Below are 27,288 nucleotides of genomic sequence, written 5' to 3'. Positions count from 1 at the left end.
CAAGTTTTTTTTTTTCTTTTAAATATAATATGCATATTGGCCATATTTATCCATTTCACTTTATCTATGCAGGCTTATCTTTCAAAAAACTTTTGCAACCATGAGAAAAATCTCAATTCTATTACTCAGGAATTTTTATATTAGCTTAAGTTGTATAAGGCTAGAGGTTTATAACAGTTTTCTTGAACAAAAATATAAGATTTTATTTTCACTTCTTCCTTCTCTAGGAAATAAATATGATGTCCATGCCATTGAGAATTTAGCAGGCATTCTAAATGGGCCACCTAAAAATAAAGCCAATATGCTGCTGTAATAGTTTTGGAGACTTTGCAGAATGTCAGGACAGGCAAAATTACGTGATTTTTTCCCCAGATAACTAAAGTTTTTTTTTACAGGAGCAGATTCAAGTCCAATTTGAGAGATGGGTAAAAACCTATCTAAAGTAAAATGTAAAATTATGTTTGTGCCTCATTAATATTAATTTTGAAACACATTGTTTATGACATTGAATACTTTTAAAATCATCTTTAAAGTTTTGTGGAAAACACTTTTGAAGAACATTGAAATATCTTATCTAAATTTTTTCAACATTTTGATTGATGATAATTCCTTTTCCACAAGTTCTTACAAGTTCATATGAATCTAAGCATACCTCAAGGTTTGTGTTGAAAGGGTATTACTGCCTATTTCAGGTTTAACTTTTTCCTCTTGGAACTTCACAGATATTTTGAAGCAATGGGGTGTAAGCTATGTCCTTCCATTGAGCACATGATCCCTTTTAGCTCCTAGAGTTCAGCCACATATCCTATGCACTGCAGCATGCAGGAAACTTTTCTCTATGTCTTATTTGGTTTGTCTTTTCTATTATTGTTTTCAGAAGTAAGCACACAGAATTTCTGAGCCACAGTTGTCATATGATACATTTGGACAGTTTTTTAAAAATTTTTACTTTTCTGGACAAATATCATATGTGCCCTCTTCATTCTGCTCTGTTTATAAAAACCTTTTTGTAAAAGGTCACAAAGAATTCAATGGCTCATACTTCTTATAAGGTGGGGAGTCACTCACACACTGCCTCTCATTAAGACATTCTCCCAACTCACAGAGATCTGCTGACTTTCTCTCCCCTTCACCTAAAAATATACATCAAATTGGTGCAGGGCGGGCTACAGTGGCTCAGCAGGCAGAGTTCTCGCCTACCAAGCCAGAGACCCGGGTTTGATTTCGGTGCCTGCCCATGCCAAAAAAAAAAAAAAAAACATGCTCAGATTGGTGCAATGTACATGTTCTCAAGTCTATGGATACCTGCAAATCCGTCTTGCTTAAGTACTGACAGTTTTAAGTGTGAGGACTTTCTTTGTGGATTTTTATGAGTTATCCTTTTATTCATGGAGCTTCAAATACTAACTTTGGAGAATCTGTTTCTGTGTGCAGGACCCCTCACTAGAAACATGTTGACCCTGGGACTTAGACTTTGCCCTACAGAAATTATTTTAAGTGAGCTAAAAGGAGCAAAATTAAAGATCAGATGTAGCCTTAAAAAGGAAAAGAAATGCAGGAGAATGAATGTGTCACAAATAGATTGAAGGTGAAGATGCAGAATGAGGAGAAGGAAAAAAACTTCAAGAACAGGTGGAATATAAGTGGAAAAAGAAAAGAACAGACTCACTCCAATTGGGGAGGCAGGTGTTGCTGCAATTCAAATATGTATGAGTTTCAGGTATTTGTTTGAAATCCAGAAATAAGCATTTCACAGGAGGAAGTTGGTAGTTTATGTAAACTGCAAAAATAACCATGAATGAGCCACCGCTGAGAAGGTGGTTGGATGAAAACAAAGCACGGAGGTCACTGCCTATCTAGGAAGCAGGACTAGGTTTAAAGTAGGTGAAAAGCAAATTTTAAAGTAAGGGAAAATATCGATTAAAATTTCATTTTCAAGGAATTTGATTGTGAGGGTTTCAAAGATATGCAGCAATAATCAGAGGTGGATATGGAAAAGGAAAAATTTTTTAAGAAAATTTAAGAAAAAAATTTTTGTTTAATAGATAATTTAGGGGTTCATCTTCATATTTTGTTTCTGAGCTTGTCTCATTCTGATTATTTAGCAAATCTATTCTGCATTTATCTCTTTACCTTCCACCTATTTTGCCCAAATACCACTTGTCAAACCCATATTTTTTGCTAAATTTACTCTTTAGCATCTTCTCTGAAACTCCAGAAGACTTCTCCGAAATTACTCAGAAATTACTTTTGAAATGAGAATTTATTTTTCTCCCACAAGTCCTCACATTATGTTCTGGGAAATCTCTCCTCAAAATATTTATACCATGTGGAGGGCAATAAGTCAAACACAAAAGGATGAGTGTTTTATAATCTCCAAATATGCAAATTCATAGAACCAGAAACTAGAATACAGGTTTCCAGGGACCAAAATGGGGTAAGGAATGGGGAGTTAATGCTTAATGTGTACAGACTTTCTGATTGGGATTGTTTTCGTTTCCTAGCTGCTAAAACAAATACCATGGAACAGGTTGGTCCACAGTTTCAAGGCTAGGAGAAGTCTCAAAGAGGTGTTAGTAAGATGATGTGCTTTCCCTGAAGATTGGCATTCTGGAGCTAGTTGACTTGTTCCTTGGTCCTTGGCTTTTCGATCAGACCTCCATTGACTTTAGCTCCTGGCATATTCCATGGCACTTGTCTCTGTGGCCTTTTGATAAGATCTATGGTGTTATGATTAAGACTCAATCCAGACTCAGTTGGGTCACACCTGAACTGAAGTAACCTTAGCCAAAGGTCCTATGTAAAATGGATTCACACCCACAGGAACAGTTTAAAATCAAGAAAATGTTTGTCTGGGGTATATAATAGGGGTGATGGAAAAATTTTCCTAATGGATGGTAGTGTTGGTAACACAACATTGTGAACATAATTACCACTGAATTGTATGTTTCAAAAAGTGGTTAAAATGGGGAAATTTGGGCAGTACTTATGTTATCAGAATAAAAATTAAAATAAAAATACTATAGAACTGTAGAACATGACAAAATGTAATGCAAACTATGGACCACAATTAACAGTTTGCTTCCTCAATTGTAGCAAAAATACCACACTAATGTGAAATGTTACTAATGACAGAAACTGTGAGTGGAGCAGGGAAGGAGGAGTTATATGGGAACTCTGTATTTTCTGTATGATTTTTCTGTAAACAAACAATTTCTCTAATAAAATATATATATATATATATATACATATACCAATTTTAGGTTAACTAAGTATTAAAAATATTTCATTTTCTCTTTACTATATAACAGAAGAAAGGAGAACAGAAAATAGATTCTCAACTCTCTAAATCAATATGACCTTTCTCAATTTTCTTGAAACAAAAAGTCTACACATACCTTATTGTAAGATCCAAAAATACTCTATTTTTATAGCTTTCAGAAGCTTGGAATGTTCATAAATATAATGAAGGCCAAACTGATTCCTTAAAGAACATGAGGTGGTATTTGCCTTTTTACTGCCTAGTGCCATGTTTCTATTTTAACAGTGATTGAATTTAGCATAGCAACTGGATTAGCTTTCAAATCTACTACATTAAAATTCCACCTGCTTACCTACATCTCTTATTAAACATTAAACTATAATGTTCACAGTGAGTGAAAAACAATTAAGAATTTCCTAAAATGTACTTTTTTGGTACTTACGTTTATATCAAACATGTGTTGCAATGACACATGTTTTGCATTTCAAGCCAGAAACTCTGGCTTATAGACACTTCCATGAATTTATAGCCTTAATCAAGACAGAAACCATTTGCTTTTAAACACAGCAAATAAAGCACAAAAACAATTCAGGATTTTGCTAGATATCCCTCTATACTTTATTACAATTTACCCTGTCTTTTTAATAAAAAAAAAGCTGATGATTATTTTAGGAATAGTAGGCAATATTTCCAATTGTTTTAAGAATGATAATTACATGTATTAATGGAAATAAATAAATTATATATTTTATAATTATATATAATATGTCTTACACATACACACATGAGGTTCTCCGGGAGACAGTATCATATGCATATATTACTCTATCCCCTTCAAAAAATGGTTTTCTACATTTTTTTGAAAGAAAATTATTGACAAATATTCTGACACTTAGCTTTTCATTTGTGCAATTCTTATATGAAGATTTTGAAGTTAATATTTGCTTTCTCCTTATCTAAAGTCTGTTTTTACAATTAGCTATGTCAGCCCTCCCTTATTAACATCTAATTCAGTAAGAAGATGGTTTGCTTTGATTGATATGGAACAATTTTGAAAGTATTTTTAAAATTTCAAAATTAAAACAGTTTATTGATTTTAAAATTATGCTTTATGGGGAGGATAAAGGATTGGAATCAAAAGATAAGACCGACTTTCATCTTCAAAGCCAAGCTGCATGCTTGCTGTCTGAGATGTGCAGGAAAATATGAGCACCTCTCAGATCTTCATGATGCATAACTAGCCGTTCACAGACTTGCAGACTGCTAGTTATCATATGTCAGAATTTTAGATAAATTGGTTGATCAGAATTAAAAAAAGTGGTATACATGTTGAGATTTCAAGTTGCTGAATTATAAGACATCTAAAGACTAAAATTGAAAAAGCAAACATTGGGTGTTTTTAATTGGTGTGTTTCAACTATTAGTGTGACTTACCTTTACACACACACACACACAATATAATTACAATATTTCTCACCCATTTTGCTCTCCAAATATGAACTTCACCAGACATCCCCCAATAGCTTGTTCATCTGATCTAATTCCTCATTCACATGGTAGTCAGGACTTGTTTAATTGCATGAGCTGGAAATCTAATGCAAACAATTAGAGCCAAAAAAAAGGGGAATTATTCTGACTCATATACTTGGTCAGAAGTGAGGATGTTAAAAATATGCTTGGAATCATTGACTCGGTATCAAGAGTCTCTTTTTCTCTCATATCTTACTACACCTTTTCTTCTCTCTGCACATAGCTTCATTTTCTTTTGTTGCTGATGGTTTTTTTCTACAGAGGGGCAGACAGTAGCTTTTGGCTGATTATTTGTTTATCCTAACTTGCAATGATTTAACTTCCACCCTCAAAACAGTGTCTTATTATTATTTTGATTCATGTGAATGTGCCTGTCATGGTCAGGTTCATGTGTCAACTTGGCCAAGTTGTGGTACCTATTTGTCTGGATGGGCAAGTGCTGGCCTGTCTGTTGCAATGAGGACATTTCACAGAATTAGATCATGATCACGTCAGCTGCATCCACAGCTGATTCCATTTGTAATCAACCAAAGGGGAGTGTCTTCTGCAATGAATGATGCTTAATCTAATCATGGGAAGCCTTTTAAGGAGGATTCAGAAGAGACAGACTCTATTCCTGCTTCGTCTGGCGAGCCTCTCCTATGGAGTTTATCCAGACCCTCCATCGGAGTCGTCAGCTTCACAGCCTGCCCTGTGGATTTTGGACTCTGCGTTCCCGTGGTAATGTGAGGCATTTTATACATTTTATATTTGCGAATGTTCCTTGTTGATTCTGTTTCTCTAGAGAACCCTAATTAATACAGTGCCCATTTCTGGACCAATTACAGTAGCCATGGGCACAAGATCCTCTGAACATGGGATAAACCACCTAGAGTTAGGTGTCAGCCTCTATAGCTGGAGCACAATTTTGCCTGAAGAAGTATGACAAGTGGAGGCAGAGAGAGACAAGTGAGATAGATTTGCGTCATCATTTCTTCCTTTATGAAGCTGTATAGTTCACTAATATATGCTACATTCATGTGATCAATTCAGAAAAAATGTTATTTTTGAATAAGAGCTACCCTTAATATTGCAATCAGTATCACCATCACCACTAAAATAATAAGAGCTATTTTCTATATGAGGGAAATTGGGCAAAGTGTTTTTCACATTATTTTATGCAATTCCTCCCCTATATCCTATGAAGTAGATATGATTTCTGTTTTGCATATGAGACTAATGAAATTGCCTATGAATAGCTTAGGCAATAAAGTCAAAAAGAATAAAGTACATTCAATTTTGAGGTGTAAGTAGATCAATCCAAAGCCTCAAACATAATAGTAGGAGATACAGTGATTGGATAGTAGCATAGATTCTAGGCCCCTGTGGGACTTCATAAAGACTAGCAATGTTGACGGCCTGTAAAACAACACCAAAAAATCAGGAATAATTATAATGCAGACATTACAGCATATGACAATGTTGTAGCAATGCTGTAGTAGTTAAGATTAGGTTCAATTGCATGTGCCAGAATTTAAATATCACTGACTTAATAAGATGAGCTTATATTTTTCTCATGAAAATAAAGTTGGGGTGGGAATGTTGCACATCCCTTGTTGGCATGGCAACTTTACAATAATCAAAAATCCATTTGTAGCATTTCACTTCATGCTCCAAAATGACTATTCAGGAGGCAGCTCCAACGTTCACATTACAATCATCACAAAGGCAGAGAGATAAAAAGGGCTCAAGACGGGTGTGCCTTTCTCCCTTTAAAAGCACTTCCCAGACACTGTATATAGCACTCTTGGCCAAGACTTTGCCCTACGGCCACTCCTAGCAAGAGGGGAAGCTTGTAAATGTAGTTTTTATTCCATTCAGCCATGTGTACAGCTAAAAGTCTGGTATCCTCTCACAGAAGAAAAGGAAAATGGGTATTGGAGCATGTAACTAGGAGTCTCTGTCAAAACTCTTTGGCACTTTCTTCTGCAATGGTATCATTGTTGGAACACAACTATTATTGCCCTAGTCATGTTCCTTCATTTAGTCGGGGGACAAAATTTTCACCTATTGTGTCAAACATAAAATCTTTCTGTGATTTACTAGAATTACACTATACATTTTATTTCTGACTTTCAATAAATCATGGCCTTCTAACTGCTTTGTGAAACCTACTCAGTTCTATGTTCTTGTTCTATTTTTGTTCAATCATAATAAAACAAACTTAACTGTGTAGTATTATTCTCCCAGAAATTTGATGTTCCCTTATTAAGAAGTGAAGTCCATTTCCCTTTCTCTTGAAATTGGCAGGATCTTTGTGAATGAATTGATGAATGATTGTAGTGGAAGCGATGCTGCTTGTCTTCTGAAAACTTGGTCTCAAATGGAAAAAAAAAAATAAAGCTTACACTCACCATTCTCTCTTTTAAGATGTTTGATTTTGGAACCCAGCCACCATGCTTTGAGGAAATCAAGCAGCCACATGGAAAGGCCATTTGCAAGTGCTCTGGCTATAGTCTCAGTCACTTTAACCTTTCCAGTTGACTGTGAACATCACCATTAGACTTGTTAATGAGTGTGCCTTCCAATAATCACCTACTCTAGCCCATGTGCTGTCCCCACCCATACATATTGGAGAAGAGCAATATGTCTCCACTATGTCCTGTCCAAATGCACAGTAATGAGTAAACTAGATGTCATTGATTTAAACCACTACATTTTGGGGCAGTTAATTATACAACACAAGATAATTGAAATTCACATGCTGATCAAAATTTGTTAACACACTATAAAGATATCCCAGCTGATAGTTAATACAATAAAGGCTTTATACGGGTTATATTATCCAATCACCTCATTTTCAGAGGCAAAAACAAAAACAGAATTCATTCAAGCAATTTGCCCAAGACCATACAATCACTTAATATAGTATTTCCAAGTGTTACTTCCGAAGTATTCTAATTCTTCCAATGCATGGTTATATTCATTATCATCCTATATCTGAAATATGATTTTAAATGGTCCCATATCTTATTTATACTGATAGACATGCAGCAATGCTCAACGAATCTCAGTCCTGGCTGTTTGTGAGAATCAGTTATGGATCCTGTGGGATCATAGAAACTTCTGTATCATTGCAGGGCTACTGAATGAGAATCATTATGAGGCCTTCCATGTGTGTGCACACACACACCAATTCTACAAGAAATTCTAATGTCAGAAACTGTTGAAGTTTATTGGTATGGATCATGTTTCTTGAAAAGATGTTCCTTTCTAACAGAAAATCACAGGTAAGAACAATTTTATACACTGACTTCTCTATCTACCTATCCAAAGTCCTCAGATACTATTGCTTTTATTTCTATAAAAAATGTAATATCCTATGAAAAAATAAAAGTAGAGAGTTATTCTATTGCAAACTCCCTTTCCTAAACTTTTTTCTGGTATTATTCCTTAGCTGGTTAAAATTCATTTCAGCACACGAGCCAAGAACTATGTTTGGAAATAGTATTTCAAAAATGAAAAAACCTGTCAGTTCAATGAGGAAGGTCTTCACAAAGTTGGCGATTTTATTTTAATATGATAATGTTCTAATAATGGCTCAAAAGCTGCAATGGGATCCCAGAATATAAAGGCCCTTATTCTAACCTAAGAGCAGTTGGAAATATTCATAGAGGAGATCACACCCGAGATGAGTCTTAAAAGATCAATCAATAAAAGTCACAGAGAAGGAAAGTTGGGCTTGTTATTTAAAAGAAGATAATGCATAGTGGAGGTTAGCAAGCTACAGCTCATAGGCCAAAACTGTCCCACTGCTTATTTTTGAAAATAAAGTTTTATTTAAACAGTCATGCCCATTTGTTCATGACATATTTGAATATTGTGACAATGACTGTATATACCATAAGTGGAAGATAATTACTCTCTGGACCTGGTACTGAGAATGGAAGAGTATCTGAAGCAGCATTACATATTCAAGCAATTTCAACAAGTTCAGTTCAACAAAATAAAATTTAAACTAGAGAAAAGAAGGGTGTTGTGTCGACCATCATAGGTAGGTGATATGGTGGACTGTATTAGATTAAGATTATCTTCCGTTAGTCATGGAGAGCAAATTGTGAGTCTTAAGGAGCAGAGTGACATTGTTAGATTATATCAAGATTGCTCTGGCTACATTGTGGAGACTTTTGAGAGACGCAGGATAGAATGGAAGAGACCTGTTAAGAGGTTAGGTATCTTGAGGATCTGAAGAAGGACGAAGTAAAAAGGGATGAAGAAGAAGGTATCTATAGCAAACTCTTTAGTAAATCAAATTGCTGAATCTCATCTGTCATTATTTGAAAATTTGTCTGCAAATTCCATGATACTCTACCCATCAAAAGTTGGAGTTTAAATACCGCCTCCTTGAATGTAGGCCAAACCTAGTGATTGCCTTGTAATGAACTGAATGCGAAGGATGTGATGCTATGTGGGTTCTTTTGTTGGGTTATAACAGGCATAATGTCCACTCAGCTCTCTCTCTCTTTAGGTCATTTGCTGTGGTGGAAACCAGCCATGATGTCATGAAAATACTCAATCTTAGGAGTCCGTATAGGGAGGAACTAAGGCCTCCCACAAACAGACAGCATCAATTTGCCAACAATATGAGTTAGTCACCTTGAAAGCAGATCCTACAGCTAATGCTTCATATGAATGTAGCCCTGACCAAAAAGCACCTTAACTGTAGCCTCAGGAGAGACTGTGAGCTAGAATTCCTCAGGAAACTACTTCCAAATCCCTAAATCCAAAGAAACCATGAGAAATAATAGATATTTATTGTTGTTTTCAGCCACTGATTTTAGGGATAACTTATTATGCAGGAATAAATAATAAATATGTCACTATTAGCCAAATGGGAAATTTAAGGGGAGAAAAATTTTAGGGGGAAAAGTTCTATTTGCAGTATTGGGCATGCTGATTTTCAGAGTATATGGGGGATCCAAATGTTAGATATTCTTGTCCAGCATTAGGGGAGATACCAGAGATTAAGCTAATATACTTTGCGATAGCAGTCTGTTCTAACGTACAATTTCCAAATTGCCTTTGATACCATTTCATTTTATGAGGATAGCGCCATTACAGAAGGCTGTTTATTCTTGCTAATAGTCATCAGTGTGTGACATCTCTGTGTTCAGCAAATACCAGTTATAAAAATGAAACATTTCTAAATTAAGAGAACTTGCAAAGATCAGACTTCTAGCCCTTTAACTTACATTCAAATGCTCTGATAGAGAAATGATTCAACCAACAACCAGTGTGCCTGGATCCTAGAAAAGGTTTTCACTGAACATCAAACTACAAACAGTATAAGTTAGTCAAAAGAATTCAAATCCCAGGATTTGACAATATTTTCCTTGGATACTCTAAATACATTCAAGTACAATGTCCTGAAGCTGGAATTTGCTTGGATATGTGCAATAGATAAGGCCAATGAGGTTGTTGAAGTATCCAAATGTATGCTTACCAACAATAAGAAATGATACTCTGCTGCTGTATTTCTAGGCTCTGTTTCTAACTTCTGGCATAAATGTGCCTCTACACCACAGTTTGAATGTCAGTAGGGTTGCTCTTTGCATGGTTGAAAGTACAGGAATAAGCTATATGAAGTTAAAATATTTATATATCAAAAGAATATCATCATAAAATATACTCACTCTATATTAGAGCAAATTGACTAAGCAAAAAAAAATACACAAATATCAACTGCCATCACAAAAAGTGAAGGTCTCTAAGGATCAGTATGTTTGAGTTGAGTCGCCCCCAGAATCCCTGAACACCAACAGGAATTGGCAAAATTAACTTTCTCAAAGCCCCAGGAAACAGTTAAAGGACTGCAGTAAAAAGGCAAGTGCCAAGTCAAGAAAAAGACTACTAAAAAGTGATAGGGTCACATGGTAGCCTTTTTGGCCCATCCTCTAACTGCTCACTGGTTCAGCATGGAGTGGCCTGTGCCCCCAGTGAACAGATCTCTGGCCCCAATTTAGAGGGAGAAGAATAACTCTGGTGCATATATTGGGAGCAGGTATGTCTGTGCCAACCTGTCTGTTGGTGGCCTGAGGATCTTGCACTCCCAGAATTTGCCCTGTGGATAGAAGACAGTTCACTGAACTCTCCTACAACACACTGCTGTGAGAGATCAGCAAAGTGGCTAACTGGAGCAAGGAATTGTACAATATACAGTGCAGTACCTGGGACCATGAAGAAACTGTTTCTTGGGACATTTGTATCATGTAAAAGGGAATTCCTAGGGCCATGTGTGCATGCCCATAACAAGATGCATAAGTAGAAAGGACCAAATTGACCCTTACACTTTGGCATGGAGTTAATCTGTAAACTCATTGTATGGCTAAAACTTGAAGAAGGGTATACACACAGGCCAATCTGCAAAGACTGGGAAAGGTGCCTTCTTTTGTTCCTTTTTTTTTTTTTTTTGGTTGTTGGTCCTGACATTCAAGGAATACTCTGTTGTAACACTGGATGGATACAAGCTTAAGGAACAGATGTCTCAGAAGCTAAATTCCAGTACTAACACATGAATATATTGAAATGTCCAGGTTTCAACAAGATTACAAAATGTACAAAGAAACAGGAAGTGATTGCCCAGGCAAATGGAGAAAATTAAAGCACAAGGAACCATCAGTGAGGAGGAACAGACTTCAGACATACCAAAACACTTTTTTAATTTTTTTTTGGTGCATGATCTGGGAATCAAACCTGGTTCTCCCACATGGTAGGCAAACATTCTACCACTGAACCATGCGTGCACTTCAAAATACTTTTTTTTTAAAGGTCCTAAATATGTTCAAAGAGTGTTCCAACTCAGCCAACCCCGAAATCAAAAAACTAGCACTAGACAGATTACCCATGAGTTTAATTAGAGGCTTATGGACAGGAGGAAGACTTTCCCAGTGGCAGCTGGTTCGGACATGAAAGTCTGCACTCCACCCAAAGCCAAGATAGGAAAAGAGAAAAAGAGTTATGCCCAGTAATGACTTATAAAGTTTAACAGTCTCGTGAGATTTGATCTTTGACCTTTAATATCTGTCAAAGTCATGTAGGTGCTTATGTGATTTGCTCTCAAAATGGAAGAGGGGGTGGGGCCCAGACCTGGGGTACTTACAAAGAGCTAAAGGAAAATATGGACAAGGAGTAAAGAAATAAAGAAAATGACAGATGAACCCAAAAAGAATATCACCAGAGAGCTGGAAATTGTGAAAAGGAGCTAAACAGAGCTAAAGACCACAGTAACAGAATTAAAAATTAATCTCTAAACTCATTGTATGGCTAAATCCTGAAGAAAGGTATTCACACAGGTCAATCTGTAAAGACTTGTAGACATTTGGCGATCGAGACAGAAATAGTCCGGAGGGCTAAACAAGGACTCACAGAAATAGCCAGAACCTGAAGAGAAGAAATCTCCGGCTCCAGTAGGTGCTAAGAGATGAAACCCAGAGTTTTGCCCTGCAGCAGCTAAGTGAAGGCCCACAGACTCTTAGAGAGGAAGGTGGAAGCAATGGAACCAGGAACAAGGACAAGACGTCAGCCAAGTGCCTTCTCAGATCACCCTTCCTGGAGTCAAGGTGTCTTTCTCTGGATGCCTTATTTATGACCTTAGAACTGTAAATTCATAAGTTATTAAATTCCCTTTTTAAAAGCTGTTCCATTCCTGGTATATTGTATATTGGTATATTCCAACAGCTTAACAAACTAATACAGGATTCAATAGCATATTGGAACTGGCATAAAAAGAATCAGTGAACTTGAAGATGTGGTAATTGAATTCATCCAGTCTGAAGAGCAGAAGGAAAAAAAAATAAAGTAAATGGAATCTGTGGAATCTGTGGTATACCATCAAATGTACCAATAAAAATGCTGTGTGAGTCTGAGGAGAAGGAAAAGAGAAAGGGGCAAACAGAACATTCAGAGAAATATTGACTTTTATTTTATAAAAATAAAAAAAGAAATATTGACTGGAAACTTCTCAATTTTAACAAAGGTTTTATATATACACATATAATGCCTAACAACTTAAACCTAAATACATGCACACTGTGGTGTATTATAATCAAATACCATCATGGATTTAAGAATATATAAATGTCAAATAATACAAATAACAAATTAGGATTTACTATTTTAAGGATTCAAAAATTGGACATTTATGTCTCTATGTTTAATAATTCAACAAACATTTAATAAGTTACCACTATTCATCGGTATCATGCTATGCACTGAGGATCTCGGGTTGATAACACAAAGCACTTCCTTTCGGTAAGTTAAGGTTTCAATAGATTGAAATCTGTCCCATTCCTATTATTAAGGACCTTAAAGTTTTCATGTCCACAAAATCCAACACACACACTTACACACATGTACACATTCACACACAATTTCAAAAGACAAACCCAATCACTTCAGTCTGTTAATGAATACTTGGCTCCCCTTAACATCCACAAACTCTGTTCTCCATAGTTCTGAATAATAACCATATGCAGCATCACGTGTCTTTAAACATTCTTTTCCATTCTCTCCCTACAGTAGTTTAATTTTTCCTTTTTTTCAATCTGGTTTTCTCCCCTGAAAATCTGAGAAAATCATTAATTAATTCTTGAAAGACCCTTTCATCCTGGATAAAACGGTAAACTTACATGGTGGTTTTGTGGGGAAGAGATGACAAGCAGGACTTCACTTAGCAGACCCAAAAATTGGTATAACATTTTAATATTGAAAACAGAATGGAAATTAATTTCTTACCATAGTGGGGGATAAAGTAAATTCCCAGATGTGGTCAGCTAGAGAAATAGTAGTCTGACTTCAATTAGCTATGACCAAAAAAAAGAGAACATGGAGATCTTACTATCCAAAATTAGATGATACTAATAGAGCCTATTTCATCCTAAGAACTGTAGGATAATTGTCTTGGAACAGGGTTGTCTCATATGACTTTAATTTTCCTATTAAAACAACTGCAAGATGTGCCTGAAGTCCTTGTGAAGCTGTGAGAGACTAAATCCCAAGCAGCTAAGTGAAGTTTTTTCATGGTAATCCAAGGCCTGGATTTGACAGTTCCTTAATCTATTCAGACAGAATTCCTATGAGCGTGAACCCTAAAAAGGAAACAACATCCACACCAAATTTAGGCATTTCTCACTTATAATCTACCTTCCCTTCCCCCAACACCCAACAACACACCCACTGAACACTACAAAGACTTCTGGTTGCAAAATGGTTTAAAGTCCAAATCCATAAATGCCAAATAGCAAAGGCAATCATCCCTAATAACCTTCAGACATTCTGAATGAGAAGTTCTTTCAGAAAGACCTAAAGGAGAAAGATTTTTTTAAGTGTTTGTGTTCTGCAGAATTGTTTTTATGATTGTATATCCAATTTCTTTAAAAGACTCTCTTGAGGTACTTTTTGAAGACTAGAGGAAAATGAACAAAGAGTTCATGTGGTTTTATTAGAAAAAAACATTATTTGAAGGATCTCAAAGGGAAGAGAGAGATCTCACATGCAAAGGATAATAAGACTTTAAAAACAAAACCTCTACAATATTCATGGACTATCCAAAGATTTTTATTTATTTTATTCCCAAGAGAAAAGCAAGTGTGAAGCCTATGCAATCAAGATATTCTTGGAATTATAAATAATGAGGTTTATTATAATTCCTATTTTGCCTTTGCTTTCCATATCTGCATTATAAATAAGCACCTTGCAAATATACATCTATTTTCAGAAAACAGAAACCATGCTTGTGCAGCTAGTTATTTTTAAAAATATTTCATGTTCTAGAGAGATGCTATGACTTGTTCTCGTTCTATGTGAGAAAGAAAAAAGTTTGCTCTCTGTATTAAGTAAGTTGTTAAGTTGTTAAGTATGTTGAAACTCCTGACAGGGACAGAGAGCTGAAAGAGACTTGAAAGGAAGTAGATCATAACTCAAGTAGGCACCATTGCATTGTGCTATGAGACTGCAGCACCAGAGTAGAAAGCACATAAGCAATCGTATTTATGGTCATATATCAACGAATAACGCTTTTATCAATTATTTGTTGGTCTTGCCTCTGGTTTTGTACAGGACTTAACTGTGGAATGATTTTGGGACAGAAAACAAAACCACACCTTCATGAGGTCATAAAAGTTTTCTAACTAGATCTCTGGAACATTATTTATTTAAAGTAGAGTGTATTATTAGCCTCATTAGAAATGAGGTAATCTTATTCATTATCCAAATACAAATATGATGCACTTTGGCTTTTTGTCAATTTTAGATGAGATGAAAAATCTTGGCATGTGTCTAAAATGCTTGCTTTAACACGAGGTACTTTGTTTTTCTTCTTACTACACTTGTTTACTACTGAATTCACATAAATAAAAACAGCAAATGAAAGTTGAAGAAGGGGTAGAGTAATGGATTATGAGAGAGGACAGAATAAGATGATTTGGTGGATTGATGCCCCACTTTAATATTTTAGTTTTATTTCAGGAAGTCTTAGGTGGAGTAAGAATTAATCGACATGTTTAACAAAGCTGTGAATGGGAAAGTTGACCCCATGGCATGATCACATAAGTGAAAGGCTCAGAGTTGCCTGTTGAAGGAGGTGAAGAGGAAAGAAGTGGGAAGACTTGATGAAAGAAGCAGAATTAGCTGCACTGTTCCAGAGAGAATTACTCAACAGATATTTGTCTATTGTCTGTGTTAAAGCAACGTGTTAGGTACTTAAACCTTAAAGTGTGGGTTAGGAGGAACAAAACTGAATAGTTATTGAGCACTAGTATTTATACGCATTGTTTAATTTTATAACAAACCTATAAAATAAATATTGATATTCTTATTTTCCATAGGTTCAGAGAAATTAGGTAATCTATTTTGGGTTACACTACTACATAAAACAACAAATTTTGGACCTGCAATTTGAACAAGTTTTTGTCTAAAAATCCACATACTGCTTAACAATGAGAATGAGGCAAATCCACAAATAATGTGCAAAAAAATAACTAACCTTTCTACCTATATGATTTAATAGTATCTATATATTTTTTTCAGCCACATACAAATTTGGAAATTAATGTAAAGATAAAATTTATATTAAATATTGAACATGCTCACTGTTTAATTTATATTTTCTTTTCTTTTACAGTGGCTATGAAGCACATGGTAAGAATAACATATATGCATATTTATGTATTTTTTTCATTTATTGGAAAAGGGAATTTAATATTTAACTTGAGCCTCCGTTCTGTCAGAATTTCCAGGGAACTTCAGATGGTTTCAGGGATTCTACTGTTTTCTTGGTTATAAAACAATCTTTCTCAAGACTTTTCCCTAGGATTAATGCTAAACTGTTAAGTTTTGGCAAGGGGAGGGAGATGGTTTATGCGAATAGTGTTGAAGAATATGTAGGGGAAGGATTCCTATCTCTAAATCCTCATATGCCTTCTCTAATGAGTCTAATCCTGGCCACTGCTTCAGATGTAATTCATCCCATCTGTTATCTGGTCATGCCCTAATACCTGATGGCAATTGGCTGAGACTGAGCCCTGTCCTCATCTTATCTCTGGTAGGATTGTTGTACCTTGGAACATTGAAACACTTTCCCATACCATTTCTATACCATGGAAAACTCAGGAAGGCTATTTTTGACCCTTGCATGTCTAGATGTGCATGACACCCTGGCTTCTATGACAAATACCCCACAACAGGTGACTTAAACAACAAGCATTTACTGGCTCATGCTGTCAGAGGCTGGAAGTTCAAAGTCAAGGGGTTGACAGGGCAGTACTTTCTTCACAAGTTCAGTAGCATTCTGGTGCTGGCTTGTCACAATTCTTGAAGTCCTTCACCTTTATCTCTTCCTCCCATCATTTGATGATCACTTTTCCTCTCTGTCTTCTGTGACTTTCCCAGTTCTCTTTATAAGGCTTCCAGTAACAGATTAAGGCCTACTTAGTTGCATTTTCAAAAGGTCCTATTTGCACTACAGGAATGTGGATTAAGGTTAAGAACATGTTTTTGCTGGGGTATGTAACTCAATTTTCCACAATAACAGAAGAGGCTTCCCTGTGAAACTTGTCATATCCTTAGCCTCCATCAAGGGAATGAGATGCAGATTTTCTAAACTTTCTTATCTCCAAAATTAAAGAGGATAAAATTTCAGCCTCTCCTTCAGACTTGATCTGTTGGAAAGGGAAGGCAGGGTGTCTGCATCTAACTCTGCGTAGCACCTTCCTGCTTCTTCTTCTGTACAATCAGGAAGTATTTTATGTCAGAAAAAGGGGAACTGGGAAATGCTGGCCTGCTGACTCAAGTCATTTGTGTTCAAAGGATAGATATTGCCACCTTTGTTCTCTTATCCATTCTTACAACTCCATCCCACAGCCCAATGGTGGCCCTAACACCCAAATAGGGACAAATTATAGGGTAAATTGGAGGGTATGCAGGAAAAAAGAAGTACCTGCATCATATTACATTTCTGACCACATTTTTTCTTTAGAAACTCAATGCTATACTCAATCAGCAATACAGACTAGTAAATTTTAAACAAAATCAATTTTAAACTGGGGTCACTATATCCCAGACAACTGGATAGAAAGAGAAATATTTAGCTAGTCATCCAGATGTTTCCAGATATTTACTATTGTCTATAAAATTAAAATGGTTGAAATCTGTTTTCTTTACAGGGACTTTGGGGAGACCATGTCTTTGTGTTTGAAAGTAGAAAGAAAGAAACCAACATACTTGAAGGAAACAGAAGGAAAAATAACCTAATTTGTGAGGAAACTTTTAAAAACAGCAATATTGACTTTTATTTACCTCTGTTGCCAGATTGGATGGCTAAATACATTTTTAAATTTAATGGTTATCTTTGATTTAATCTATTAATCTTATAAAGAATAAGGTGATACGGGGGCCTTTCCTATGAATCAGAAATATTTATAGATGCTAAGTTCTGGAGATTATTTATTTTTGATGTAAAAATCAGAAAACTAATTTCCAAAACTACACAAATTTTCTAAACACTTGTTTCATCTTTATTGCATTGGATTATTTTAAACAGTGATGTTGCATTGCCTTCAAAAAGTTCATATCTCAGAGAAAGTCAATACTGCTTCAATGATCTAATCATTTGCATCCTAAAATTTTGCAGAAATACTGGAGTAATAAATATTTTGACAAACATATTTTTCATTTTATGAGGTTTGCAATCTTTATAGAGGACATGGAGTATTTTTAAAGGTAAAAATGCTTTATGTCATAATCACTCAGTTGCTGCATTACAATGGTTAGTTATAAATTGCTTAATCTGGTTGCCTTGTTTAATGGTTATTTTCATTATTTATTAGATTAATATTGTAAACACAGTATTGATTCAAAGGGAAATGTGTTTCATAAAATGTATCTAACCATAAAATTGAGCAGTAAAAGAAGAAATATAAAATACTACTGGATGGGTCACATCATCCCTTTAGAAATGTGTATAAACATTTCTGCTTCTGAGCTGCAGACACAGGGACAATTTAAATATTAGATCTATACATTGTTATACACAGTCTTCATTAAGGGCAATTTTCCTATTGAACATATTTTAATTCTTCGATTAAAGAATTAAATTTTTAGGAAAATCTAATATATTCTTCAATTAAAGAATTAATTTTTAGGAAAACAACATAGTATATTTTCTCTGCCTGCTTAATACGAAAATCATTTCCTAAATGCAAAGAATATACACATTGATTTATAACTTGTGAAATTATTTAGCCCAATACTGTTTTTTAATTAGTGAAAACTGAAATCCAGTGAGACTGAACAACTTGCTCAAGGCATCATAGTGTTATTAACTAATTTAATGTTTTCTCCACATTAAACATAACCCATTATCCCTACCTACACACACACACACACTCATACACAATCTGATGCAAAATATTTCACTGCTTATTAGATGGTGGATTATCATAATCCTGCTTCCTTTATTTTGAATCAAATTTTAACCCCAACACAATTCATTGTATGTATTCAAATCATTATAAATACACTATAATGAACACATCTGTACTTGTTTGACCTTGTCATTTAAGGTATTTATAAAATTTGGATCACCTCCAAAATGTCTCTTGTATAGACCCTTTTCTCTCTGTTTCCTCAGCTACCAGAGTCCTGATCTTCTTAGTTCTCTTCCAAACACTGCAATGCTCACCTAACCAGTCTCCCTCGCCAATCAATACTTCACACTATAGCTAAAGTTATTGCCTTTCCCCTGTTGTAAAACATTCACTTCTTATAGCCTGGAATAAATAACCAATTACTTAGGCTAGCACTTAAAGCTACCTGTTATCTGACACCAGCTTCCACCTCCACCCTCACATGCCCTAACTCCCAAGTCACATCCAGCTATCCGTTAGCTCATGTTTTCCCAAAAGGTTCTTCCTATTGGTCTTGGCTCCTGAAATGATCTAATAGACCTCAGAATTCAGACTAAATCTCATTTCTTTACAAACCAATCACAGATGTCACTATTTAGAATTAATCTTCTTCATTCCTATACTGTCCTAAAAGTTGTTTAAATGCTAAACATATCACTTATTTACCAAGTCTTCTCCAAAAGGTACTCATGTAAATTCCTAGAATAACAGCATATGGAAGCAACAGAAAAATTACATTTTTCTCTGTTAGTCCACAGTGTGTTTTGAGCAACAAATGTGTGTTGATTGAATTGATTTGACTGAAAATTTGGGAGCTTTGTAAATAGAACATATTACACATACTCTTGCCTCCTTACGGTACAATACCAGATGATTTGTTTTTTCTTGATACAGGAAAAAAAAATAACATTATTGTATTGCCTTATAATGCCTTGAGCAGTCAATAAGGAATGTCAAGTTCCCTGTCCCCAGAGAAAATGGCTACATGATTCAGGAAGTTCTATACCCTCTGGACTCCTTCTGATGCAGCTTTATTTTAATGAATTGCCTGGGGGTAAGCCTGAAAGTGGTACTCTCTCCCTCTCCTACAGAATAATGAAGGATTTTGTAGCAGCAATTTGCTTCTGAGACTTACTGCACTTCCACTTTGCTGGATGTTTCTGAAATATTACAGCATCGGTTCCAAATAATTAGATCTTTGCTCTGTGAGAAAAAAAAAAAAAACTTTAAAATGGGGCAAGAAAAAATTAGAATTCAGCTTCTCATAGCTCCAATTCTCTTTGGGGTAGATGATCTCATTTTTCAGAGAGCAAAGGCACCTGGACTGAGGACTAGGGTTCTCAGGAGTGAGGGCAGTCATGCCATCATGAGGCTCATTTCCTCATATTTTTTCCTGTGTAAAGAAATGGAGTAGAACTTCCTTCTGCGGGCACCCTGAGCCCAGCAGGCTAGTTATTATTGTTCCCTCCTCAATAGAAGCAGACATTGTTTCACCAGTTTCGTTGGTTGGAAGTTCATGGGGCATTAGGTCACTAGAATCCTCAAGGGAGGCAAAATACAGCTAGGGCAAAAATCCAATGTCAGCTGAGGGAAGGGATGTGATTTCCTATGGGACCTTCCAATTTCATTCCATTGTTCCCTCTCCCTGCCTTCCCCAAAGTTATAATTTCCCCTGGATTCAATAATAGCTACTGTTCATTTGTCTTTACTGTAACTTTCCAAGCAGCCTTGTTTTTCCAAGTTGATGTCTATTTCTTCCTTGAAAGTTAATAGATGTATCGATTTCATCTAAGCTATCATACTGGGACAACAATAATATTTTTACGTTAGGCTTTTAGCAAAATTTGTATATCAGATCTCTTTTTACAATTCTTCTCATAAACAAAAATCATTCCAGGTGGCATTTGTAAGCACATGAAGCACACGCCCAGAAGAAACGAGAAGAGTTTGCTTGTCCCTCCAACTATATCTCTCCTGGGAGCTCAGCTCATGTTCAGCTGCTAGAAGGAAATAATTTTCCAGATCAGTTTTTATGTGGTCATAGATTGGAGGTCAAGAACTGCCTCTCTGCTTCTACAAAAAATTGCTTTCTTTATAAATGATTACAAGCCCAGAAATCTAGAAATCTGTTCTTTATCTTCTTTTGTTGCCAACTCTCAGTGACCTTAAATGTCACTAATATCTAAGCCTCAGTTTCCTCATTTGTCAAATGGAGACAGCTTTCTCTGATCACCTGCCTCATGGGGCTAATGGAAAGATCAAATGAGATTGTAAAAGAAAAACATGGAGATCTATAAAACATTAGGTACAATAATGAGATAATGTGGCCATACTTCGTAAACTGTAAAGAGATATACAAGAGCAATTATGATTATGAGCATAATTATTCCCCAAGAGTGCTAAGAACATTGGCTGACCTGCCAAGGCAGGAAAAGTAACACAGCACATTTAGCGGCCACGTTCTTCTCTTTTCTATATCACACTCGCCTCTTGCATGACCTTCCTAAAGGCTTTCTCCTCATGATGGCTCAGCCAATGTATGATCTGCAGCCATGAATTCCAGCCTTTTACATCTTAATCGCAAATGCTTAGTTTCAGTAAATATATGAACACTCCTGGCAACTCATCCAAAATAGCTTTACTGCATCTATTTTCTGTGTACCCAAAGGTCCTCACATCATTTTGAGACATACGTTCTAGAAAGACAGTGGTTATTTAAAGCTTGTGTGGCATAATGGTGGGGAAGGCTGTGGGAAAAGAAACTTCCCTCTCATACCTCTCTAGTTAGACCACCAGTTATTCTTTTGGAAAATTACAGTGTGAGAACATCTGTAAGAGTTTGACACTCACCTTCCATTTTATATCCTAAGAATCTTACATGTAAAAAGAGTTCACATTCTCCTGGCTTATTTTGGCCAGAAGAGCTATGGCTAGTTCCCTACCATGTATTAGTGACAAAACAATGCCAGCCGTCCTAAGCAAGTAAACCCTTTGAGATGAACATGGTCTTGTCTCTTTCCCAAATCCACATCAAAATTGCCATTTATACAAGTCAAGTCCCAATCACAGGCAACTGATTTGAATTGGTCTGGACAATAGATCATTCCAGAATCCATCAATACTAGCATTATGGTTTCCTCCTCTGAGAGAATTTTAAAGGTTTGTCCTACTGTTTCAAATTCATTTTTCATCCAGTAATAAGGCAGATCTCTCTAGGCATGGGATATGTATAGTATTGCTATGACTGGTGCTCTGTATGTTCTCATTTAGATACCAAAAATCTGTGAAGTTGATTGTATTTTCACTTTTCACATTAAATAATTTTAAGCAAATCAAGCCTTTACATGTGCTTAAGAGTCACATCTAATAAAAGTTAAAAGTCACATCTAATAAAAAGTTTAAATTTAAAGTCCATGCACTTTCCATTATCTATCTGTTTTTTCTCTTAACTAGGATGTGATGTTTATGAAAATCATATACCCACACCAGTTGATTCCATTATACAAACTATAAACTCAGTGACACATTCTGTGCTATTCACAAATCCTTATTTGCCTTCCAAGTTTACTTTGTATCTCGCACTGTATTTCATCCATTCCTCTGAAATGTTTCACTCTTCTTGGGTCCCAATCACACCTCTAACACCACAGATGTATCAAAGGTGGGGCGTTTACAGTATTATTGTGAATGACAATTTGCATGCTCTTATTAAATACTAAATTTCATTGTGTTCTTACATTTTTATTTCCTCATTTCCTGCATTTTTTAAGCCCTGAGTCCTATCTCTCTCTGTCCTTTCTATTCTGTCCCCATTAGGCTAACTCTCTACTTAGAAGATTCCTCCCTGGGGTCTCTTTGGCTCCAAACTTAAATCTTCTCTAACCTGCTCTTTGCATTGATTCCAGGGCAACTTTCCTAAAACACAGGTCAGAGCATGCCCTTTCCTTTGTATTTCTTCAATGGTTCTCTATTGCATGAAAATAATTCTCTGCTCTTGTACAAAGAGTGTATAATTTGGTGGGTTGGGGGAAAATGATACATGCACTGAGCTGTTTAACTGGAAAACATCAACAGTACCAAAGCAATACTAAGGGTACATAATGGGGGAAGGGACAAGAGTTAGGGGGCAGTTTGGATTTTCCGTTTGGCGAAGGTGCGTTTCTTGGCTATCTTTCTCTTGGGAAGAATAAAATTATCTATGATTGAGAGTTTTAATGGACTGACTGTGAACTTTGGACATCATACGTGAGGCCCAGGAGATAGAGGTGGCTGAAAGATGCACTGACTGAGAAGTAGATTGGCTAGTGATGGTGTAAACATACGATCAAACACAGTGCTGCTGCAAAACAGACCGAGGTCATAAGGCATGCAATGATGTGAATGAACCTATGGGACATTTGGTAAACCAGAAAGAAAGAGGAAATATTGTATAATCTCATTTAGAAAATACTTATAAGAAACCTAGATTGTAAGCTCTTATAACAGTCACATTTAGTCCAGAATGGAAATTGTTATTTCTGGATTTGAAGGGGCTATTTTATATATGTTTAACCTGGTATTTAGAGATAAGAATGAAGCTGATTGGATCAGGATTAAGGTAATTCAGAATACAGGGGTAAGGAAGACATTGCATGCATTTTAGAACTTCATCTACTCTTTGAGATCAAAGAAAGAAAGGTTTATTATGTCCAAAACCTAGCTTTTCTGTAGCACATAATCTAATAACCTGTCTGGATAGTTCATTTAAACAATCCAAAAACACAGGGAGCCCAGAATAAGAATGAGGGCCTTTAAACCTGTATAGTTTAATGTAATGCCTGGATGCATCCTACAATATATTAAGTAGTAATCCAAAAGTATTGGCAAAGTCCCTTGAGAGATGGGAAAACATTTATGAAACTGTTAAACTTTACCACTTGGGAAACCCCAGATACTCTGCTAAACATTGGGGACACACAATAGGCCAAGCCCTTGATCTTGAGGCTTGCTCTTATGAAGCTTATGTGTGTAGCAGAGAAGCTTAGCCTACCTATAGGTATGCCTAAGAGTCACCACCGGAGGACTTCTTTTGTTACTCAGATGTGGACTTTCTCTCTGTAAGCCCAACTCTGCAAGTGAAACCATTGCCCTCCCCCATACATGGGACGTGACATCTAGGGATGAAAGTCTCTCTGGCAGCATGGGAGATGATCCCCAAGGATGAGCCTGGCCCTGGAACCATGGGATCAACAATGCCATCTTAACCAAAAGAGTTAAAAGAAGTATAATAAATAAGTGATCAGTGGCTGAAAAAGTTCAAAAAGAGTCAAGAGGCCATTCTGGAGATTACTCTTACACATGCTGTAGTTAGACATTGCTACCTATCATAATTTGCCAAAACCATCCTTGCCAATCCTAAAGAATATCTATGACATTATGTAAGATTCTACAAAGATTCCATTCACGAGGGTAACTTCCCAGAAACCTACAACCTCCAGATGGATCCCTATACCAGATAAGTCCTGAAACCTAGAGGGCCCAGCTTCTCCAGAACATCAGCTAGTTCCATCTGCCTATCCCATATTATTGACAGCCCCTTCCAACACGAAAATATTAGAATGGGAATAGCCGAAATACCCCTAAAGAGAAGGATAGGAACATCAAAGGTGATGATGAAGTTATACAGGGAAGATAAGATTTAACAAATGGATATGATTGCTGAGTCATTAAATTGCTATCTTTTTAGTCTCCAGTTTCTTAGAGCAGCAGGAGATAAAAACCTAAAATGATGGAATTGTAACCTATGCTAAACTCTGAAATCTGTTCTACAACTAATGTTGCAATGTACTTAGAAATTTATTGCTTTTATGTATATATATTATTTAACGAGAAGAGGGTGTATAGCAGAGAAGACAGAATTTAACAAATGAGTATGACTGCTGAATTATTATATTGATATTTATATGGGTTTCCAGTGTCTTGGAGAAGCTAGAAAAAAGAAAAAACGTGGAACTGTAACCCATATCAAACTTCAAAATCTGTTCTGTAACTACTTGTTAAAATGTACTTGGAAATTTATTGCTTTTTTGTATATATTTTATATTTTGAATTAAAAAAAACTTTAAAGAAATAATTCTCTGCCGTGGCTCTAAAGTTCTCCTATAGTTTGAGCCTCAATATCACTCCAAACCTTATTTCTTTCTTCAAAGCTCTAAACATCCTATCCAACAACTTTCCCATCTCTGCATCTCTGATTATTGGTCTCCAAGCCAGAAAAACTTCCCCATGCCTTATCATTCTGTTAAAAACCTTCAAGATTCACCTCAAACATCACAGCCTCTGTGGAAACTTCTTTTATTTCTCCTAGTCAGAAATAATTGTTCTTACCTTAATGTATCAACAACCTGTTGCTAGAAACTAGTGCTTATTTAATTACAACCTGTATTGAAATTAGTTATTTACATGTCTGTCTCTCCTACTGTATATATAAAATTCATACAGGAGATTGGAGAGTTAGCAAAATCTGTTGTCAAGAATTCAAATTCCAACTCAGACAGACCCCACTCTGCTACTTATTATTTATTTGCTATTCATTTTTCTGTAGGCAAATTGATGAACCTAACTAGGACCCATTTTTGTTTTTCTTTTCTATTTTTGGAAAGTCAGAATGAGATCACCTACTTTTCAGGTTTATTGTAAGAATTAAGGGAGATAACAGTTGAAGAACAGCCTTCAGTTAGGAGGCCCTAATAAAAGCATGTTGAGTTGAGAGTAATTGATGAGTAGCAATGAGATAGAAGAACATTGTAAAAAAAAGAACGAATTGAGTGCAGGTCCCTAGGTGGCAATAGGCATGCCCCAAGGCCACCAAGCAGACTTTTTTGAGCCAAATAGAATATGCTGAACAGTGGGCAGTGAAATTCCATGGTCTGGATGAGTTTACGTTGTTGAGGGCTTTGAAAGCCAGGTTGAATTTAGGCTTACTATTATAGAATATTTTTTAACAGAAGAAGGGTATTATTTGGGGTTTGAGAATAATCCATCTGATTGTTTCACACAGAATGAAATGGAAGGGGGAGATCCTGAATCAGAAATCATCTTGTCAGTGTTTGCAATAAATCAGGTATAAAGGACAGAAGGCCTGAGAGAGGCAATAGCATTTGGAGCACTCTACGTATAATATCCATTATGTCAATAATTGCTTCCTTTTATTTGCTCTGAATTTATTCTCTCCTCATTAAACTTCAAGCAGTGTTTACAGCTTGTACTTGCTAACCTAGGCATGGAGTGAAGATTTGCTCATTTTAGAATGATCTTAACTGAGAACAGGAAAGCTCAAGTCTACAGATTGAGGGTTCACATATGTGCTAACCTTTCTTCAGATGTTTACTCCTCCCTTTTTCAAATTTAGTTGGCCTTCTCCAAGCAGTTTCCAGGTTTATACACTGCACATAATATACCAGGGAGGAAATTAATCGTTGTTACTCATGATAGTTTAGTTATTGTTTGCTTTCAAATTTTTCCTAATGTATTCATCAATTGATAAATTATTATTAAATGCTTATCATGTGCCAAGTATTGTTCTTATCACTTAAAAAATAATAGTTAATGAGACAGATCTGATCTTTACTCTCATGAAAAGGTCTGTATTATACAGAAACTCAGAAATTCATCATGTGTTTCCTTACCCAAATCATTTACAAAAATGTTATATTTGCTCAAATAATAATACCAGGTTACCTTAATCTCAACTTCAGTCACCCAATTTTCTGTTTTTCTTCCCATTTATAAAAAATATTTCTAATAAATAACCTCCCACTTCCATTTTTATTGGATACTCAGATTTTTTTTTCAATGCAGCAGAATATCAAGGGGTAGATTAAAATCTAAATGAATGGTAATTATTGCTTTTACCTTTGCCACACATGGCAGCAACTCGTCGACACTCTGAGGGAGATAAGACTGTATCAGTGACATAAATATAAGTCATAGTAGAATGAAAAAATATTTAATAGTTTTCAAACACAGTTATGGAAATGTCTGAGCTTGAATTCAGGCTCTGTTAATTCCAGAGTTCGTGACCTTCGGCAATTTACAAAACATTTCCAAGTTTCAGAATTCCCATCTGTAAAACTAGAAAACAATACCTAGCCCAGAGGGTGCAATATGATTAAATGATGTAATTTATTTAAAGTGCCTTAGAAAGGGCAATGATGATTAGAACATTAAAATGTCACAAGCCTTATGGTGAAGTGGGAAGCAAAAATGAATTGAGATATAACCCAACCCCTATGCTGCTTCAATGTTTAGTGGAAAAGATATATTCATAGACAGATTTCAAGCTCTTTAACATCAGGGTCTGGGTCTGTTTTTGGCCATTGGTTCTTTTCACTGCTAAGCATAGCAAGTGAAACAATTGTTTTTAGGAGGGAAAGAAGGGTGGAGGGTGAGAAGGGAGGTGAGGCAAGTAGGGGAGAAGAGGAGAAAAGGGAGGGAGGAAGAAAATCTAATTCTAGTACAAGTTGCAAAGTACAATAAGTACAAAGTACTATAGGATTACAGAGAAAACCTGATCAA

The 27,288-nt window shown here is 35.8% G+C and overlaps 1 long non-coding RNA gene across 2 annotated transcripts in view; it reads right to left on the bottom strand.

Annotated features, from left to right (window-relative positions):
• Window positions 1–27,288, bottom strand: part of LOC143647971 (uncharacterized) — an 85,723-nt gene that overhangs the window by 14,230 nt on the left and 44,205 nt on the right. The window contains exons 2-3 of one of the 2 annotated variants that reach the window (XR_013158291.1): window positions 19,868–19,935; window positions 13,565–13,632 (exon numbers count right to left, since the gene is read on the bottom strand). This is a non-coding gene — a long non-coding RNA (uncharacterized LOC143647971). The remainder of the gene's footprint in view (window positions 1–13,564; window positions 13,633–19,867; window positions 19,936–27,288) is intronic. The other variant, XR_013158290.1, reaches the window with a different exon arrangement.

Source organism: Tamandua tetradactyla, chromosome 10 (genome assembly GCF_023851605.1).
Source record: "Tamandua tetradactyla isolate mTamTet1 chromosome 10, mTamTet1.pri, whole genome shotgun sequence".
In the NCBI taxonomy this organism is placed as follows: domain Eukaryota; kingdom Metazoa; phylum Chordata; class Mammalia; order Pilosa; family Myrmecophagidae; genus Tamandua; species Tamandua tetradactyla.
The sequence above is the reverse complement of the archived record's forward strand: the minus strand, read 5'-3'. Positions and strand labels throughout refer to the sequence as shown.